At 46.5% G+C, this 19337-nt stretch overlaps 2 long non-coding RNA genes across 2 annotated transcripts in view; one reads left to right on the forward strand and one right to left on the reverse strand.

Moving 5' to 3' along the window:
* LOC120993438 lies at positions 1-6710 on the reverse strand. Its single transcript, XR_005777260.1, has 3 exons — positions 6562-6710; positions 5325-5327; positions 1-12 (listed from the first exon to the last, which is right to left on the reverse strand). It is a non-coding gene; the product is annotated as an uncharacterized LOC120993438 (long non-coding RNA).
* The window catches only part of LOC120993437, a 25598-nt gene continuing 12965 nt past the window's right edge, over positions 6705-19337 (forward strand). Inside the window, exon 1 of the long non-coding RNA XR_005777259.1 lies at positions 6705-6766. This is a non-coding gene — a long non-coding RNA (uncharacterized LOC120993437). The remainder of the gene's footprint in view (positions 6767-19337) is intronic.

Raw genomic sequence — 19337 nt, forward strand, 5'->3', positions numbered from 1 at the left:
GTGTGCTGACTACTGGGTGGCCACCCTGCTGGATCCCCGTTACAAAGACAATGTGCCGTCCTTAATTCCCTCACTGGAGCGTGATCGGAAGATGCGCGACTACAGGCGCAAGCTGGTAGACGCGCTTCTAAGAGCATTCCCGACTGACGCCGGGGGACAAGTGGAAGCACAAGGTAAAGGCAGGGGAGGAGGAAGAGGTCGCCAACGCAGCTGTGTCAGCGTCAGAACCTCAGAAGGCAGGGTTAGCATGGCCGACATGTGGAAAACCTTTGTCATCTCGCCGCAACAACCGGCCCCAACTGCTGATATGGAGCATGTTAGCAGGAGGCAGCATTTGAACAACATGGTGGAACAGTACCTGTGCACACGCCTACACGTACTGACTGATGGTTCTACCCCATTCAACTTCTGGGTCTCCAAATTGTCCACATGGCTGGAGTTTGCCCTGTATGTCTTGGAGGTGCTGGCCTGCCCTGCAGCCAGTGTACTCTCTGAACGTGTATTTAGCACGGCAGGAGGCGTCATTACAGACAGACGCATCCGCCTGTCCACAGCCAACGTGGACAAGCTCACATTCATTAAAATGAACCAGGCTTGGATCCCTCAGGACTTGTCTCTACCTTGTGCAGAATAGACAGTTCTAACAGCCTCAACCATCCATCCTTGTACTCAAGTGCACTTATTCCTTTTTTTTTATATGTCCCAATATTTTGGGGGATACCCCTATGTAAAAATGCAAAATAACACACATCTGTGTTGGCTACCTATTCCTCCTTCGCCGCCGCTTCCACCCATTCACCACCTCCTCAACCTCTTCCTCCTTCATCATTCCTAATTTTTATTTTTTTAAAGTCTTTTATGTTTTTTTAATTCATTTCCCTATCCACATTTATTTGCAGAGCATTTGTGATGCTCTTAAGCACATTTTGCTGCCATTTGCAGCCCCCTAGCTCTTTCCATGACATCTTTACAGCCATTTTAGTGCTCAAAAAGTTCGGGTCCCCATTGACTTCAATGGGGTTCGGGTTCAGTGTCAAGTTCGGGTCAAGTTCGGGTCCCGAACCCGAATTTTTTTTTCAAGTTCGGCCGAACCTGCCGAACCCAAACATCCAGGTGTCCGCTCAACTCTACTCAAGACTATGACTACGACTACTAAATTCCTGAACAAGGTCTTTGTCTAGACCGAAACTTTGGCTAGTGGCTATAGCTTCATTTGGATGGATAAAAATAAACAAGCAATTTGTATATGTAAAAACTTGAACACCGCCTTCTTTAAAGAAGATGCTGTTCAACTCTCTACTTGAATTGTCCTCACTGAAAAGCGGAGCAGAGCCCGCAGCTATCATTACACTGCACTTGGCTAGCAGAATCAGTAGCAAAAGCAATAGGCAGATTCAGGACAGGTGAGGGCACAGAGGTAGCTCTTGGGACATGCCAAATAAGTGTGGTGTTAGAGGAACCCACCAATTCCTGGCTGTGTGTATCAGTTGTCACTTGAGATGATGTTGAAGAGCAATACAGCCATTCCATTACAGCTGAATTGGTGGCAAAACCATGACCGCTGGATGACAGTGACAGCTCTGGCCTGTTGCTACGGCTGCTGCTACCACCATCCCTCCTTCTGCTGCTCTTTGTGCCAGCTAAAGCAACATATTTGCCACTGCCATTCCTTTTGAGGGCCCAGGCAACTGTCTGTTGGCCATAGTGTGCAGTAACTTAATCAGTAATGTAACTATGTAGTTAAGTATGAATGACGCAGCAGGTGAACTAAATAAATGTGCCTATATATTAGACCACCTGTTGACACTGGGTCTGGCTATGTAAGGCTATGCATAACAGAACAGATGAATAATGAATGGTGCAGCAGTTGGAAAAGATGGACAGGGTGATTACACTGAGCCTGCACTATCCCTGCAGTCTCCCTATGCTCTCTCCACAGTGTCTAAAAACTCTCCCTACGATCACCCTACACTGTCCTTGCACTCTCCCTATCCAATATTGTACAATTAAAAGCTTTCTAAAACACTGTCCCTAGCCCTTGCCACGTCTTTCCCTGTGCTCAGTTCACAGTGAAATGGCAGCTACCGCGTGGGATGAAGCTTAGGGCCGTAACATCACAGGGTATGGCTATTTGGTAATTGGCTGGCTACATGGCATTATGGGTCATATCACATTCCTGGGCTTCTTACTTTCACTTTGTAACAACCATTTGTAGCTTTGTAGCATTTGTAGCACAACATCCAAGCTTATGGGATTTTAATGTCACTTTTCGTTACTTGAAATGTATCCAAAAAAGTTTAGAGAAAAAAGAAGATAAAGAAGTAGGGAGGATAATTCACTTGTTAGTCTGGCAAATTCTTATGTTTGCATGCTATTTAGTATGAGAAAAACAACCAAAGTTATTTATCACCTGCTGTAGGCTGGCATTAAGAAGGAGGTTGGCGCGCTTCTCTTTACTGGATAAGCAGAGCTTCTCTGCAGGAGAGAACAGCTTTATACAGTAGTATAAAGACTTGGTAAACTGTAGATTTCCATAAACATCTTTTCTTTCAGTAGCAATGTTAATTAAGATTCTGGAGTGTGATTTTGGAAATGTGTGGGTGAAGTAGTAGGCATTTGATATATGAATATATTTATACATTAATTTCATATATTAAAGTTGCTTCCAATCTCCAATTCACATAAAAAAAAAAAAAACAGTACAGCAATTCCATACACCATTCTGTAAGCACATGTAACATGATCTAAGGAAAAAAGACACATAATGTATCACCTTTTAAATGGTATCTGTCAGCAGATTTGTACCTATGAAACTGGCTGACCTGTTACATGTGCACTTGGCAGCTGAAGACGTCTGTGTTGGTCCCATGTTTATATGTGCCCGCATTGCTGAGAAAAATGATGGTTTAATATATGCAAATGAGCCTCTGGGAGCAACCTGGATATTGCTATTACACCTGGAGGCTCTTCTCTCTCTGCAACTGCTGTGCCATCTCAACTTTGATTTACAGAACCAGGCAGAACCAATCAAAGTGCAGAGAGTGCGGTAGTTGCAGAGAGAGCAGAGTCTCTAGGTGTAACAGCAACGCCTCCGTTGCTCCTAGAGGCTTATTTGCATACATTAAAACATCATTTATTCTAAGAAATGCAGGCACATATGAACATAAGGCCAACACAGAATACTTCAGCTGCCAAGCACACATCTTAGAGATTAATACATTTCTTAAAAATTCATTTTATGTCCAATTTGTTGAATTAAAAAATATATATATATTTGTGGCTGATTCTACACGAATCAAATGTGCTCTAATTTGCCAGAAAAATGCTATATGACACTCTGAGATCTCCTAGGTCTCAGATTTTTCATATCTTGTTCTCTTTTCTTTTTTAATGTGTTCTTTCTCTCCCTCCTCCATTTAAGCTCTTTAATGCAATGACAGCAATAGAAAATAATGTCAAAGTGATAGGGATATATAGCTCCCAGATCCTGTTGAATACACAACCATTATCATAGCCCTCATTCTCTTGTTCACATTTATCGGACTATGATATGTCATTGTGGGCTCCTTGACCCCCCTTTCGATTTCCTGCATTGTATTTGCCCTACCCCTTCTGCCACCACTGTGGCTAAAAATGCTGCTACTTCTACTACCACCAACACAGCTACACTGCGTGCAGAATTATTAGGCAAATGAGTATTTTGACCACATCATCCTCTTTATGCATGTTGTCTTACTTTAAGCTGTATAGGCTCGAAAGCCTACTACCAATTAAGCATATTAGGTGATGTGCATCTCTGTAATGAGAAGGGGTGTGGTCTAATGACTTCAACACCCTATATCAGGTGTGCATAATTATTAGGCAACTTCCTTTCCTTTGGCAAAATGGGTCAAAAGAAGGTCTTGACAGGCTCAGAAAAGTCAAAAATAGTGAGATATCTTGCAGAGGGATGCAGCACTCTTAAAATTGCAAAGCTTCTGAATCGTGATCATCGAACAATCAAGCGTTTCATTCAAAATAGTCAACAGGGTCGCAAGAAGCGTGTGGAAAAACCAAGGCGCAAAATAACTGCCCATGAACTGAGAAAAGTCAAGCGTGCAGATGCCAAGATGCCACTTGCCACCAGTTTGGCCATATTTCAGAGCTGCAACATCACTGGAGTGCCCAAAAGCACAAGGTGTGCAATACTCAGAGACATGGCCAAGGTAAGAAAGGCTGAAAGACGACGACCACTGAACAAGACACACAAGCTGAAACGTCAAGACTGGGCCAAGAAATATCTCAAGACTGATTTTTCTAAGGTTTTATGGACTGATGAAATGAGAGTGAGTCTTGATGGGCCAGATGGATGGGCCCGTGGCTGGATTGGTAAAGGGCAGAGAGCTCCAGGCCGACTCAGACGCCAGCAAGGTGGAGGTGGAGTACTGGTTTGGGCTGGTATCATCAAAGATGAGCTTGTGGGGCCTTTTCGGGTTGAGGATGGAGTCAAGCTCAACTCCCAGTCCTACTGCCAGTTTCTGGAAGACACCTTCTTCAAGCAGTGGTAGAGGAAGAAGTCTGCATTCTTCAAGAAAAACATGATTTTCATGCAGGACAATGCTCCATCACACGCGTCCAAGTACTCCACAGCGTGGCTGGCAAGAAAGGGTAAAAAGAAGAAAATCTAATGACATGGCCTCCTTGTTAACCTGATCTGAACCCCATTGAGAACCTGTGGTCCATCATCAAATGTGAGATTTACAAGGAGGGAAAACAGTACACCTCTCTGAACAGTGTCTGGGAGGCTGTGGTTGCTGCTGCACGCAATGTTGATGGTGAACAGATCAAAACACTGACAGAATCCATGGATGGCAGGCTTTTGAGTGTCCTTGCAAAGAAAGGTGGCTATATTGGTCACTGATTTGTTTTTGTTTTGTTTTTGAATGTCAGAAATGTATATTTGTGAATGTTGAGATGTTATATTGGTTTCACTGGTAAAAATAAATAATTTAAATGGGTATATATTTGTTTTTTGTTAAGTTGCCTAATAATTATGCACAGTAGTAGTCACCTGCACACACAGATATCCCCCTAAAATAGCTAAAACTAAAAACAAACTAAAAACTACTTCCAAAAATATTCAGCTTTGATATTAATGAGTTTTTTGGGTTCATTGAGAACATGGTTGTTGTTCAATAATAAAATTAATCCTCAAAAATACAACTTGCCTAATAATTCTGCACTCCCTGTATGCATGGGGTCCTCCAACTACACCTGAACCTCCTCTTCATGTTAGCCTAAATGCTTATGCTGATGCTTCTCACACAACTCATTAACAGGGAGACTATCTTGAGTTTCTTCCATAGCACATAAGGGTTATGTCGCCTCTTCTTAGAAAAAATGAAAGACAACCCACTAGTAGTGGGCAGAGAAGACAGATATGATTCAAGTGAAAGGCATTTCTGGGGCTGCAATAAGGTGGAGCAGAAGGAATGCTGTGACCCCTGTCTACCAGGCACGGTGTCAGGCTCAGAGGTGACCTCAACATCCTGCTATGACTTAGAGGTGTGTCCCACAATTTCATCCTCTTTGTCCTCAATAATGTGACACCTATTAGCAGCAAGCGAGAACTGTAGCCTATTACTATTACCAGTGGCCGGATGGCTGGTGCTGCCACTGCTGTTTGCACTACTACCCTCATTCTGACTCTCAGATGATTAGTCATGGGTCTTTTGTTTTCCACCCTTCCATTTACCAGACATTTTGTTATGGGGCCTATAAATAAAAATTCTGTAAATGTTATTTCAGATATTTAAAGAGAGAGGCGCAATTAAATGTCCCTCCCCTTCTACAAAGACACTGCACACTGATAATAACATTTTACAGTGGTAATACAATGTGTGGAATGAAACGGCTATATTAATTTAGTTATTACAGTACAATTCACTAATAATGCTCGGTATGTTGATGCAATACAATACATTAACGGTTAACTGGTATGTAAATGTTGTTGTTGCAGCACAATGTGTTCAAGAATACGGGTAATTTGACACAGTACAATGCGTTAATAGAGTTGAGCGAACACCTGGATGTTCGGGTTCGAGAAGTTCGGCCGAACTTCCCGGAAATGTTCGGGTTCGGGATCTGAACCCGACCCGAACTTTGTCCCGAACCCCATTGAAGTCAATGGGGACCCAAACTTTTCGGCACTAAAAAGGCTGTAAAACAGCCCAGGAAAGGGCTAGAGGGCTGCAAAAAGCTGCAAAATGTAGTTAAATCCCCTGCAAACAAATGTGGATAGGGAAATGAATAAAAATAAAAATAAAATAAATAAAAATTAACCAATATCAATTGGAGAGAGGTCCCATAGCAGAGAATCAGGCTTCATGTCTGTCAGAACTATTGGGTATAAATAAAGTCCACAAGTATAAGGCCTAGATAAGACAATGTATTAGACATGTGCTGAGTCTTGATGATTTTCAGTGTATAGAAAAACTCTAATCTTTCTTTGGGGTTTTTTATATTAAGCAATGTATGAATAGATTGATTTTTATATCATCAATTTAAATACGTGTGTTGTACTGTATATATATAAGAGTGTGGTCCTTATAGATATATTCAGTTTTAAGGTTAGAAATGAGGTACAGATTTCTCTGTCATTTTTAGAATTTCTCTCAGTATAAAACACAAGTTAATTATTTCTTTCCTTGAGGTTCCTCTTGAATGGAGAAATGTGGACACAGGTGATCATAAACAAACCCTGTCTTTTCCCAAAACAATGACTTCAGTATGGTCATGTGTATCTTGATATAATTAGGTCTGGTCAAAAGATTAAGGGATATGCAAGGTGTTTGACTAAACACAAAAGTCATTGTCTATTTAAGATCTCCTCAAAGTTTTGTCTGAAACCTTAGTTAAAATTTATCGCTAGTAAATGAATAAGAAAAAAAATAAGTGCCTCAATTTTTGTATGGAGTACTAGTGCCATCTAGTGTTAGGGTAACAGAAAGATCTAGGGTGTATTTTCCCTAGAGGGAGGTTCTATTAATTATAAAGTGAGGTCACAAGTTAATGATAAAACTTGGCCAAGCCCTTTCTAAGATAGGATAAAAAGATGTTTCAAAGAAGAAGACCGGCACTTCGCAGATGTAGATCACAATGTAGATTTATTCAGTCACATATTCAAGTGGCATAGTGACGCGTTTCAGCACAAGTGTGCTTTCATCAGACTGCAATGAAACATCTTACACTCCAGCTATTTATACATAAATGAGACACTAAGGAACTGACATCATCAGAGGAGCTCTGCCTCCCTCATTAACTAAAAATTCGCATATCAAATAATCGCAATGAAAAATTCGCATTAGAAAATTCGCCAAAAAAATTCGCATAAAAAGATTCGCAAAAACATATCCACTCTATACTGGCGAAGATTTTCAGTCAAATAGTCCATTTTGGCAGTGATTAATCACGCTGAAGAAAAAAAAAAAAAAAGAAATATATTTATCTAATTGCATAAAGCTGAATGCCTTATAGGAAGCAGGACACATTGTACTCACGATTGAGGCCCCTGGGCTCCATTGTCTGAAGACGATGGATCCAGTAAGCCTCTCTTTTCAATAACAATTTATTTCTATCACCCCCTCGACAGGGTAATGATACACCTTCAATGATCTGATACCTCAACTGCGAGATATTATGTTTTTTATCATGAAAATGAAGGGGTATTGGAAGTAATAAATTCTGTTTGCGGATAGTAGATTTGTGTTTACTTAGTCTGTCCTTCATTCTCATCGAGGTTTCCCCCACATATAATAATCCACATGGACATTTAAGAATGTAAACCACAAATCTACTATCACAGGTGAACGTGCCCCTTATTGGAATATTTTCACCTGAGTGAGGGTGGGAAAAACATGAACCCTTTATGACGCTGGAACAATTGACACAATTTAAACAAGGAAAAGTGCCCCGTCTAGGTGTAGATAAAAAACTCTGTCCTCTTTCTATTTTATTACTTCCCACATCTGCCCGGACTATTTTGTAATATTCTTTGTCTTAGATAAAGAATATTACAAAATAGTCCGGGCAGATGTGGGAAGTAATAAAATAGAAAGAGGACAGAGTTTTTTATCTACACCTAGACGGGGCACTTTTCCTTGTTTAAATTGTGTCAATTGTTCCAGCGTCATAAAGGGTTCATGTTTTTCCCACCCTCACTCAGGTGAAAATATTCCAATAAGGGGCACGTTCACCTGTGATAGTAGATTTGTGGTTTACATTCTTAAATGTCCATGTGGATTATTATATGTGGGGGAAACCTCGATGAGAATGAAGGACAGACTAAGTAAACACAAATCTACTATCCGCAAACAGAATTTATTACTTCCAATACCCCTTCATTTTCATGATAAAAAACATAATATCTCGCAGTTGAGGTATCAGATCATTGAAGGTGTATCATTACCCCGTCGAGGGGGTGATAGAAATAAATTGTTATTGAAAAGAGAGGCTTAGTGGATCCATCGTCTTCAGACAATGGAGCCCAGGGGCCTCAATCGTGAGTACAATGTGTCCTGCTTCCTATAAGGCATTCAGCTTTATGCAATTAGATAAATATATTTCTTTTTTTTTTTTTTCTTCAGCGTGATTAATCACTGCCAAAATGGACTATTTGACTGAAAATCTTCGCCAGTATAGAGTGGATATGTTTTTGCGAATCTTTTTATGCGAATTGTTTTTGCGAATTTTCTAATGCGAATTTTTCATTGCGATTATTTGATATGCGAATTTTTAGTTAATGAGGGAGGCGGAGCTCCTCTGATGATGTCAGTTCCTTAGTGTCTCATTTATGTATAAATAGCTGGAGTGTAAGATGTTTCATTGCAGTCTGATAAAAGCACACTTGTGCTGAAACGCGTCACTATGCCACTTGAATATGTGACTGAATAAATCTACATTGTGATCTACATCTGCGAAGTGCCGGTCTTCTTCTTTGAAACGTTTGTCTGGACGCCATTCCACGGACACGTGCACCGCGAATTCAAGAAGGTAGTGCCGCCCTGTCTTCACTAGAAAGGATAAAAAGATGGTCTGGGCTGAGAGAAAGGATCTCTCTAACCATCAGCAGCTCTCTGGATCTCTCTCTCTCTCTAACTATCATCATCAAGGGACGATCATCAGGAAACCATCAAAAGGGAGAAGACCAGATCCAGCCCTGACCACCTTTTCAGTCATTGGAGGCAGCCATCTTAGAACCATTGAAACTGATTTCTGCTAGCTGACATTTTGGTATAGTATAACCTTACTTATATTTCATAGGATAATTAAGTAATATAATACATATCTATATATATTCAATTAACCATACCTTGCGTATAGTATCTGTTTTGGAATAAGATTGGGGTGTACCTGCAGCATCATCCTGAAAATTAATCCAATACAGGGAGATTGAAAATATACTGGTGAAAACACTGTATTATCTCCAAGGAATTGAATTCAGTTCTAGACCGGTATGGTTGATTATATATGTATAAATATCTGTATAGATAAAAGATAAACCAGATTTAGGTTTAATCGGATATTTGTCGGCTGAGAGAAATCAAGTATTAAATTGATTTAAAATATAATTGAGGGGTATCATTATAAGAAGGCATAATTGTGTAGATATATATTCTCAATTATTCTTGACTTTCTTACTATTTTGCATATCATTGATTGAATTTTATTATAACCAATTTTATTATATATTATTTTGTACTAAAAATTGTATTAATAAATTACATATATATTTTGTCTATAACTGAGTTTTGTCTTCAATTCAACGCAGATCACGAGCTTGTTTTAGCTTGATATTTATGATAATAAATTAGAATCTCCTTTATTATAGATTTTAATTTATTCACATAAATAATATAGACTGTCAATCGGAGACAGCATAAATATTCCGACATAATCAGCAGAGAATCAGTCTTCATGTCATAGCAGAGAATCAGGCTTCACGTCACCCAAAACTGGAACAGTCCATTGTCAGATATTTAGGTCCCGGCACCCAGGCAGAGGAGAGAGGTCCCATAACATAGAATCTGGCTTCATGTCAGCAGAGAATCAGTCTTCATGTCATAGCAGAGAATCAGGCTTCATGTCATAGCAGAGAATCAGGCTTCACGTCACCCACCACTGGAACAGTCCATTGTCAGATATTTAGGCCCCGGCACCCAGACAGAGAAGAGAGGTCCCATAGCAGAGAATCAGGCTTCATGTCACCCACCACTGGAACAGGCCATTGTCAGATATTTTTAGGCCCCGGCACCCAGACAGAGGAGAGAGGTCCCATAGCAGAGAATCAGGCTTCATGTCATAGCAGAGAATCAGGCTTCAAGTCATAGCAGAGAATCAGGCTTCATGTCATAGCAGAGAATCAGGCTTCACGTCACCCACCACTGGAACAGGCAATTGTCAGATATTTAGGCCCGGCACCCAGACAGAGGAGAGAGGTCCCATAGCAGAGATTCAGGCTTGGGTGTGTCTGGTGTCTGCAGCTGAGGTGAAAGGGTGTGTCTGCTGCAGCTCCTGAACCTCCACAGCACAGGCCTCTCCGGGGAGTTTCCTACCATCTGCTCCCCAGGAGGAGTTCCAGGCTTGCGGGGGAGTGTGACACCTTTTCCCCCAGCCCAGGCCCTGCCTCTCCCTAGGGAGCTGGTGGGGTCCTGTGGCCATGAGCTCCCGGAAGGGTGCCCCTGCTCCCCGGCTTGGGTCGGAGGGGAGCATGGACGGGCGGCGACCGACTCTGAGCGATGGCGGCGAGGGGGTGAAAACATCTGGACGCGGTGGTAGCCAAGTCCCCCCTGAGGACCCGAAGACATCAAAAGGAAAAAGGCTACCAGCAGGAAGCCGAGAGGTGTCGTCCCAGGTAGGTTGGGGGTCTCGGTGGGAGGGAGAGAGTACCCTCACCTACAGCTCTCGTATAGCTGCCCACCTGCGAGAATACGATGAGCTGGGACGGCACCTCAAAGCCGTAAGGAAGGATCTGAAGGAGACGAGGGCCAGGTCCACTATCTCCTCTAATTCGAAGAGGCCCCCACTCAGAGAAAAAATTAGGGTCCTGAAAGAGGACCTGGAGACCTCCCTGAAGCGGCAGGACCAGTTGCTTGAGGGCAGTGGGCCCTTCAGAGAAAAGTTATTAAACGGGGATCGATTTAGGGAGATGGAGGCTGCGAGGAGAGGGGAGCCGTGCGGGGGTGTGGAGAGCGAGGTGGAGGAGTTGGAAAACTCCAATCCTCTGGCATCCCGGGCAGGTCCCCAAACCTCGCAGTCTGAACCGGCCCTCCCGGTAACCCCAGTAACGGAGGCATACAGTGGCATTCCGCCAGGGCAAGAACAATTGCGCTTACCAGCATTGCCATCTTCGGATGAGGCATCAGCTATGGAGGGCAGCGATGAGGATGGTGGTCTGCTAAGAGAGATCCGGATGTTGGAGTCGCCCGCGGTGGACTTTCGGGGTTTTGCATTCGGAGAAGACCTGCTGGACGAGGACGAGAGCTGCGGCAAGAAGAAAAAGAACAAGAAGAACAAGAAAAAGAGTGAAGAAAACATCCAGACACGTTATGTCTATACACGCTTGGTGGGGGCTGAAAAGTCCTCACCAGGCGTGTATCCCGCTAAACTCCCTGGCTCGGCATCTGAGGTGGTGCCTGAGCGGAGGAGCGGGGAGATTGTGCAGCCCAAAATGGCGCAGGACGCCGTCCCTGCATGCGGAGGCAGGGAGGAGGTGCCGGCAGAAAGCGGGATCCGGCAGTCATCTGTTGAAAGTGGAGGGGGCGGGCAAAAACATCAGGAGGCCCCGCCCACCACTCTGCCAGCCGCTCCGTCCACTGCTCTGGCTACCGCCCTGCCTGCCGTTCAGGTATGTGGGGTGGTGCTGGAGCGGTGTGACGATGAGGTCACCGTCCCTCCTACCCACGGCGGTGATAGTTCTGGGTCCCCGCCTGCAGCTGCCAACGTGCGGCGGGGATCAAGGGAGGCGGCGGCGGTGAATGAAGAAGGAGGCGTGGCCAGGGGTGTGTCTGGACGCGCTCCCGAAGCTGGGAGTACAGGTGCAGGCAGTAAGCGCCTGCGTATTGAAGAGTCGGGGGCCGGAGCTGCCGGGGAGGATATGACTACGGTGCTCCGGTCCACTAAGAAAGGTTGTGTTGCACCAGAACAGGTGGCCATGTACATTGCCACTGGACACGCCCCCTCTGTCTCGGCCTCCTCCTCCAGCGCTGAATTAAGTGCTGGGGAGGGGAGGAGTGTGATGATCACTGCCCAGGTCTCAAGGGCAGCAGGGGGGGGCTTGACCAGTGGCAATGAGGGTGGCAAGGAGCATAGTAGAGGAAAAAATAAGGCAAATAATAATAAAAAAAATAAAGGTAAAATGACACCTGCTGCACCTGCTGCACCATCTGTCCCAGCAGAGAGAAAGGGTGCATGTGAGCAGGGTAGTAGTAGGGGTGTTGGTGGAGGTGTTGCATCTGGTCCCAAAGGTGGGATGGATGCTGGGAGTCAGCGGACCGTCGCTGAGAAAGCGATGGCTGCGGCTCCTGGTGTCCGCCCTCCGGAGGGGTCCGGTGTGGTGTCTGGTGCTAGTGTAGTGGGGGGGGCCGGTTCGGTTGCCCCTCCTGCGGCCGTAACACCTGGCAGAAGTTATGCCAGTGTGGCTGCGGCCGTGGGGGGGGAGGGGCTATCCTCGTTGGCTTCCTCATTCCCAGGAGTCGCGGTTGGTGACTTGCAGCGGCGGCTCCTGGAGGCCCTGAAAAAGGGGGAGAGTTCAATGACAGTAGAGGGTGAGAAGGTGGACCTATCCTTATGGATAGACAGGCACGGCCTGCGAGCTTTCCGAGAGGAAAGGGGGGGCGAGACCACCTGGTCCCTGCCCACAACCGGCCCTGGGACCAGACGGAATGTAGTCTGTCTCAAGTGGAGAAGCAATGATGCCTGCCCTACGAGAAAGAGGGTGGTGGAGCTCCTGCTTGAGATGGGTTTCAGGGTGGCTGACATCTTCGCCCTGATACATCCCTATGGTTCCAGGGAGTTTGACATCAGCTTTGCCCGGCCGGATGGCCTAGAGCTTTTCTGGTCCGGGTATGAGCTGGTAAAGAACTTACCGGATTGGAAGGGTTTTTTCGCTCAGGCGATAACCCGGCAGAACAACGTCAAGAAAGTGACCGTTTTGACCCGTAATGAATCGCTTTCTTGCGTTGATATTCTGACGTGGCTAAGTAGGTATGGGGACGTCCAGGGTGTACCATCGAAAAACCTGGACGAATTTGGCATTTGGTCGGGAGCCTGGAATTTCAATGTGAAGTTGAAATGTCTAGGAAGCACGGTTTCCCACATTCCATCCTCTGCCTTCATCGGCCGGGATAGGATTCTCGTTTTCTACAGGGGGCAGCCTAAGCTCTGTCACAAGTGTGGCAGCCCTTCACACTTCAGCGCCAGCTGCCAAGTGCAGAAGTGCGCGTTGTGTGGAGGGACAGGTCACCTTGCCGCATCTTGTGTGGAAATTAGGTGCAACTTGTGTGGTGTGCTCGGACACCCATTTAGTCGCTGTCCCCTCTCAGAGGTCAATGCGGCCCGAGCTCACGCAGGAGTGGGCCGGGAGGTCTCTTCGGCTGAGGCGGGTGCTGGCGGAGACAGTCGAGTTAAGGGGTCAGTGAAGACCAAGAGCGGTCCGTCCCGGCAGAGGCGGAGGGAGAGGCGCCAGGCGGAGAGGGAACAGAAGGAACCCCACCAAAATGGGGTGATGTCTGCCCCTCCCCAAGTGGCGGGCTCCCGTAGTTCGGAGACCCTAGGGGACAGGGAGCTAAGTGTGGAGATCAGGAGACTAGACCGGGCCGATGAGACCCAGTCTTCAAACTACGAAAGTGCAGAGGGTAGTGAGACTGGGTCTAATATCAATAGACGGAAACGGTTCTCAAAAAAAAAGAGCCCGACCAAAGTAGCCAGGGAAGGCGTAACTGGCTCCCCTCTTGAGCTCTCCAACCGGTATCTCACTTTGGATGAGACCTCTGCCTCCTCTTCATGCGGGGAGGAGGTAAGAAGTGGGGTACCGGGGGCGAAGGTGGGAGGGCTTCCAGGAGGCCCCGTGCCCCTCTCTGGTGTGGATGTAAGGTCCCCAGAAGAGGAGGCAAATCTGATTCCTGGAACTGAGAAAGACAGGGGCGGTACGCAAGAGGGAGCGGTGGTGACAGATGGAATGGACACCACCGTCTCTCTCAAAAGAGGACGCGCCGCCTTAGAGGATAGCCCCGGGAGGGGTAAGAGGGTCGGGAAGGAAGGAGGACATTCAGCTTAAACACCAAGTATGGCGGTACCCACTCAGCTGACACTGGCGACCATTAATGTCACCAGCGTTAAATCTGATGCGGCTCGCTACACAGCCTTTGATTTTTTCAGCCGAGTTGAAGCTGATGTTTTATTTTTGCAGGAGACCAGACTGTCAAACTTGGCAGAAGTCCACAAGGCGAAGAGGGAGTGGAGATCTGGGCCCTCCTTCTGGTCTCTTGCGGCTGAGTCGTATAGCGGAGTGGCGGTTCTTTTCACCGTACCGGTAGAATGCCGACGGGTGGTTGAGCTGGAAATGGGGAGGTGTTTGATCTTGGATATCCTCATGAAGGGACAGGAACTGCGCCTGATCAATATCTATGGGCCCCAGTCCAGGTGGGACAGGAAATGTCTCTTTATGAGGATCAAGCCTTTCCTTTTTACAAGCCGGCAAGTGGTCTTTGGTGGGGACTTTAACACCATCATAAGGTCCCAAGATAGGGGAGGCACCAGAAACCCGCTGGCTTATGATAGTATAGCTTTAAATAGCATAGCTAGTGAGGCTTGTCTGGTGGATGTCCACATTAGGCACACCCCAGACCACGGGGGTTTCACTTTCTATAGAGGAGATAGGATTAGGTCTAGAATAGACAGGTTTTTTTTGAAGGAGGAGGCTACTTTCTCGCCCTTGAGGGTTGTGGAGGTAGAATTCTCCGACCACTGTCTGATTATGTTCTCTCTGAATATTTCAGAATCCCCCCAAATGGGAAGAGGTTACTGGAAGCTGAATGCGGGAGTCCTGGAGGAAGCAGAGGTAAGACAATCCTTTGAGGACTTTCTTCAGAGTCAGGTAGCTTTGCTGGATCTCTGTGACACTAAGTCAGAGTGGTGGGAGATATTCAAAGACCGGGCCGCAAAATTCTTCTGCCAGCTCTCGAGCCTCAGGTCCCTGGACAGGTACCGCCTGTATCAGGGTCTGAGGAGGAAACTCGAAGATCTGGTCTCGACTGGAGGTAGCCGCGAGGATATCTCCAGGGTGAAATCTTTGCTCAAGAGGTGCCAGTATGATAGGCACACATCTTTAGTTTTTGAGAGGGACTTCGGGAGGTACCGCTCGCCCGACCCCTACAGAAACTGTAAGATGTCAGTGAAGAGTAAGTTAGTGACAGGACTGGTTGACAGTACGGGTTCCCTGAACAGGTCCAGATCAGGGATCCTGGAAGTCGTCAGATCCTTTTACTCGTGCCTCTTGGGAAAGAGGGATCTGGATCGGGACAAGATGTCGGATTTCCTGGCTGAAATCACCCCTGAGTCAGAAGCTCACCTCTCTTTTGACGGTTTGGTAGAAGAGATCAGGAAGGAGGAAGTTATCCTGGCGGTGGAAGGGTTAGCTCTGAAGAAGTCGCCAGGCCCGGATGGCTTAACATCCGAGTTTTATAAGACCTTTAAGGACTCTTTATGTCCCCTCTTGACTGAGGTATTCAATGAGTGTCTATCCTCAGGCACTCTGCCTCAGTCAATGAGGAGGTCAGCCCTGATCCTCCTATCAAAAGGTAAATATCCGAGCCGTATTGAGAACTGGCGTCCCATAGCACTTCTCAATACGGACAGAAAGATTCTGGCCAAGATACTGTTTAACAGGCTGGTGAAATTTGCGCCTCAACTCCTTTCGGTGGCTCAGCATTGCTCGGTTCCAGGCCGCAGCACTTTTAGTGCTGTGCTCGGTGTCCGAGAGGCAGTGGAACAGAGTAGAGCAGGCCACTGGAGGGGGTACATGCTGTCCTTAGATCAAGCAAAGGCATTTGATCGGGTGAACCATGAGTACCTCTGGTCGGTCCTTCTGAAGTATGGCCTGCCGGGGGGGTTTGTCGATTGGTTAAAGATCTTGTATGCGGGGGCGGAGAGTTTTCCGCTTGTGAACGGTTGGTCTGGCTGCCCTTTTGAGGTTGGGTCCGGCGTTCGCCAGGGTTGTCCTTTGAGCCCGCTTTTATACGTGTTCGCGATTGATCCCTTTCTTAAGAGGGTCAATCGTGGACCGTTGGCGGGAGTCGGGATGGATCCGGCGGCGCCGGAAGCCACTCTGAGGTCAGTAGCGTACGCCGACGATGTCACCATTTTCGTGTCCTCGAAAGGGGAGGCGGAATATGTGATGTCTGAGGTGGATCGCTACTCGGAAGCATCCGGGTCCATGATCAACCGGGATAAGTGTGAGAGTCTCTGGCTGGGAGGGGGTGATCCAGCTTTTGATCTCCCGGACACCCTCCCAGGGCCCCAGTCGTCAGCCAAAGTCCTAGGCATCCATTTCGGTCATGGGGATTATCCCACTCAAAATTGGGACGACAGGCTTAAGATCGCCGCTCAGAAGGTCGACCAGTGGAAGGGCTGGTCTTTGACCCTCAGGGAAAGGGTGCACCTGATCAAGGCTTTCCTGCTCCCTCTGCTTATCTATTTGGGCAGTGTGTGTATCTTGCCAGAGCCTCTCTGGACTCGGGTTTACAGTCTGTTCTTCCAGCTCTTATGGGGGAATAGACTGAACCTGATCAAGAGGGAGGTGACTTACCGCACGAGGAGATTAGGGGGGTTATCTATGGTCAACCCCGTGGTGTTTCTTGTAAACACATTTGTTAAAGTAAATCTGGCGAACCTCTGGATGGAGAGGGCTTCTCCGTGGGTAGTCTCCTGCCGGGGGTGGTTTCGGCCTTTCTTCCAGGAATGGGAGACAGGAGGGCAAGTGAAGGACTTGCGTACGCCTCACGGATATCTTCCGGCTTACGTCACCCCGATTCTGAAGGTAATCCGCCGGTGGGGTTTGGAGGTAGGGGAAATCAGGACTCTGTCAAGGAGGTCCCTTGACGAGAGGGTCTTGTTGTCCCACTTCCAGAAGCCCCTGGCCCTCAAGGATTGCCCAAGCCGGGATCTAGACAAGGGGTTACAGTTGCTAAATTCTGCAAGGATCCCCTTGAAGTTTTGGGACTTGGCTTGGCGCTGCTTTCACGGGAGGCTGTATGTAAGGGACAATCTGAAGTACAGGAACTCTGATGAAAGGGGTTGTCCCCGGGAGGAGTGCGGCTCCATACTGGAAAGTATGGAGCACTTCCTGCTCCAGTGTCCCTTTAATACAGAGGTGTACAAACGGGTGGGAGCTTCCATTGGCTGGCCTAGGCTAGCCAGCCTCTCCTATGCCGAGTGGGCCTATGGAGTGCTCAGAGACCTGGGCAGAAGGGACCTGTGCACATGTTTTTTAGTTAGCATAGTGGTTAGGTACTACACGTGGAACGCACGGTGTTTAGTTTCAACAAGGCAGAAAGTCCTCCCAGTGGATGAGGTGTGTAGGAACATTCTGGGAGACCTGGTGAAGGTACGTTCTCTCGAGTACGAAAGACTGGGTACCAGCAGGGCCTCTCTCCTCTGGAGAGGTTTTGCTTTTAGCGTACCATAGCCTAGTAGTACTCTTCCTGGTGGTGGGCTGATACTCTCACCCTAGATTTTTGTTTTGGATAAAGTGTATGGTTTTTAAAAGGCTTGCAAAGGCTGAACTTGGTCCTTCGGGAGTGGTTATGTGTGGTTATAGTAATGTTTATTGTATGGTATATTGTATATATTGTGTATATTATGTTGAAGGATAGGGTAAGCGGGGGTTAGTTAGTTAGGTTGGGTGGGTTAGGGTGAGGGGGGGGACACTTACAAAGTGTGGGGAGGCCTACATCCAGTCCTGGACTACGCGGACATGAGAGGACATGGGGCGAGGGCTGGATGTGGGTGGTGGAGGTAGGGCTGGCCTCGGACTATGCGGACATGCAGAGGACATGAGGCGGAGGTCAGTCCTGGGGGTTTTAGTTTTAGTTTAGGATAGGGAATGGCTAGGGACAGGTTAGGTTAGGGTAAGTTTGTATGAAGGGTTTTGGAACCGCGCTGCTCTGGACCAAGTCTCCCAATAAACGTGGATGGCAGAGGATGAGCCCCTTTCTCCCAACACCCAAAGGATCCAATCTTCAAAAGATCTCCTCCTCTAAGGGTTTAAATGGGATAGGCAGAATAGTGAAGCACCCTTTGCAATTTTTTCTTAAAAGGTTTTATTATACTCACAAGAGTTGGTAGACAAAAAGCATATAATACAAGATATCAGAACGTCAGGTTCCTGCCCGACCCGGGTTTCGCTGTCTCGCTTCCTCAGGGGCATCTGCTGTGCATGCTTGCACTCCGGCCCTTAAATAGCCCAGCTGCTCTTAATCAGTTAACCAGTAAGGTTCCGGAACATGCAGCAGTTACTAAAACAGTTGTACATCTCACATACTTAATTTGTCATTGTTGTTCCTTTATGCTTTCACAAACACATTAGATATAAAAATAAGGAAGGTTCCTTACTCCTTTATGAAAGTCATAAATTCATACATAAAACATATAAAACATTAATGAAATAAAAATAGGGGATCAGTTCCCTCTATTATAAATTAAACAAACCACATTTCTATCCTTATGTTGCCGCACCATTGCATATTAAATTGCAGCCTAATTCGCATTATAACATCATATAACCAAAATCTACATTACCGTTCCTAGTATCCACCCACTCCTAGTGCATAATGTCAGTATCCCCCGCCCATTCTTACTAGCGTCATCCAGGTATCCCTTGCCCCACCTCCCTCCTCTGTCATAATATCATGTGACAGCACCGCCCAATAGAACGGTCCGAATGTCATGACGTCACTCACAGGTCCTTGAGAAACCAAATAAAGGAGGACAGATGCCAACATGGGTACAGACAGGCTACTGGAGCATATATTGAATGTGTAACTGTCCCCTAAACTGCCTATTCCTGAATCTTATATCCACCAATCTCCACCTAATTCCTCCTATAGCGCAATACGGGTATCCTCGACCCCGCCTCCTTCCCCCGGCGTGCGTCTCTTGGGGCACCATCACTCCGCCCCCACGACGTCACCCACAGGTCCTTAGGAGGCGCGGTGGTGGAGAGCCAGATCACGCCACTAGGCGCAAGTTACAGTATACAAGGTTTCAAATCAAATTCAATATTAAGCCCTCCTGGTTGTAGG

This window comes from Bufo bufo, chromosome 3, assembly GCF_905171765.1.
Source record: "Bufo bufo chromosome 3, aBufBuf1.1, whole genome shotgun sequence".
Classification (NCBI taxonomy): domain Eukaryota; kingdom Metazoa; phylum Chordata; class Amphibia; order Anura; family Bufonidae; genus Bufo; species Bufo bufo.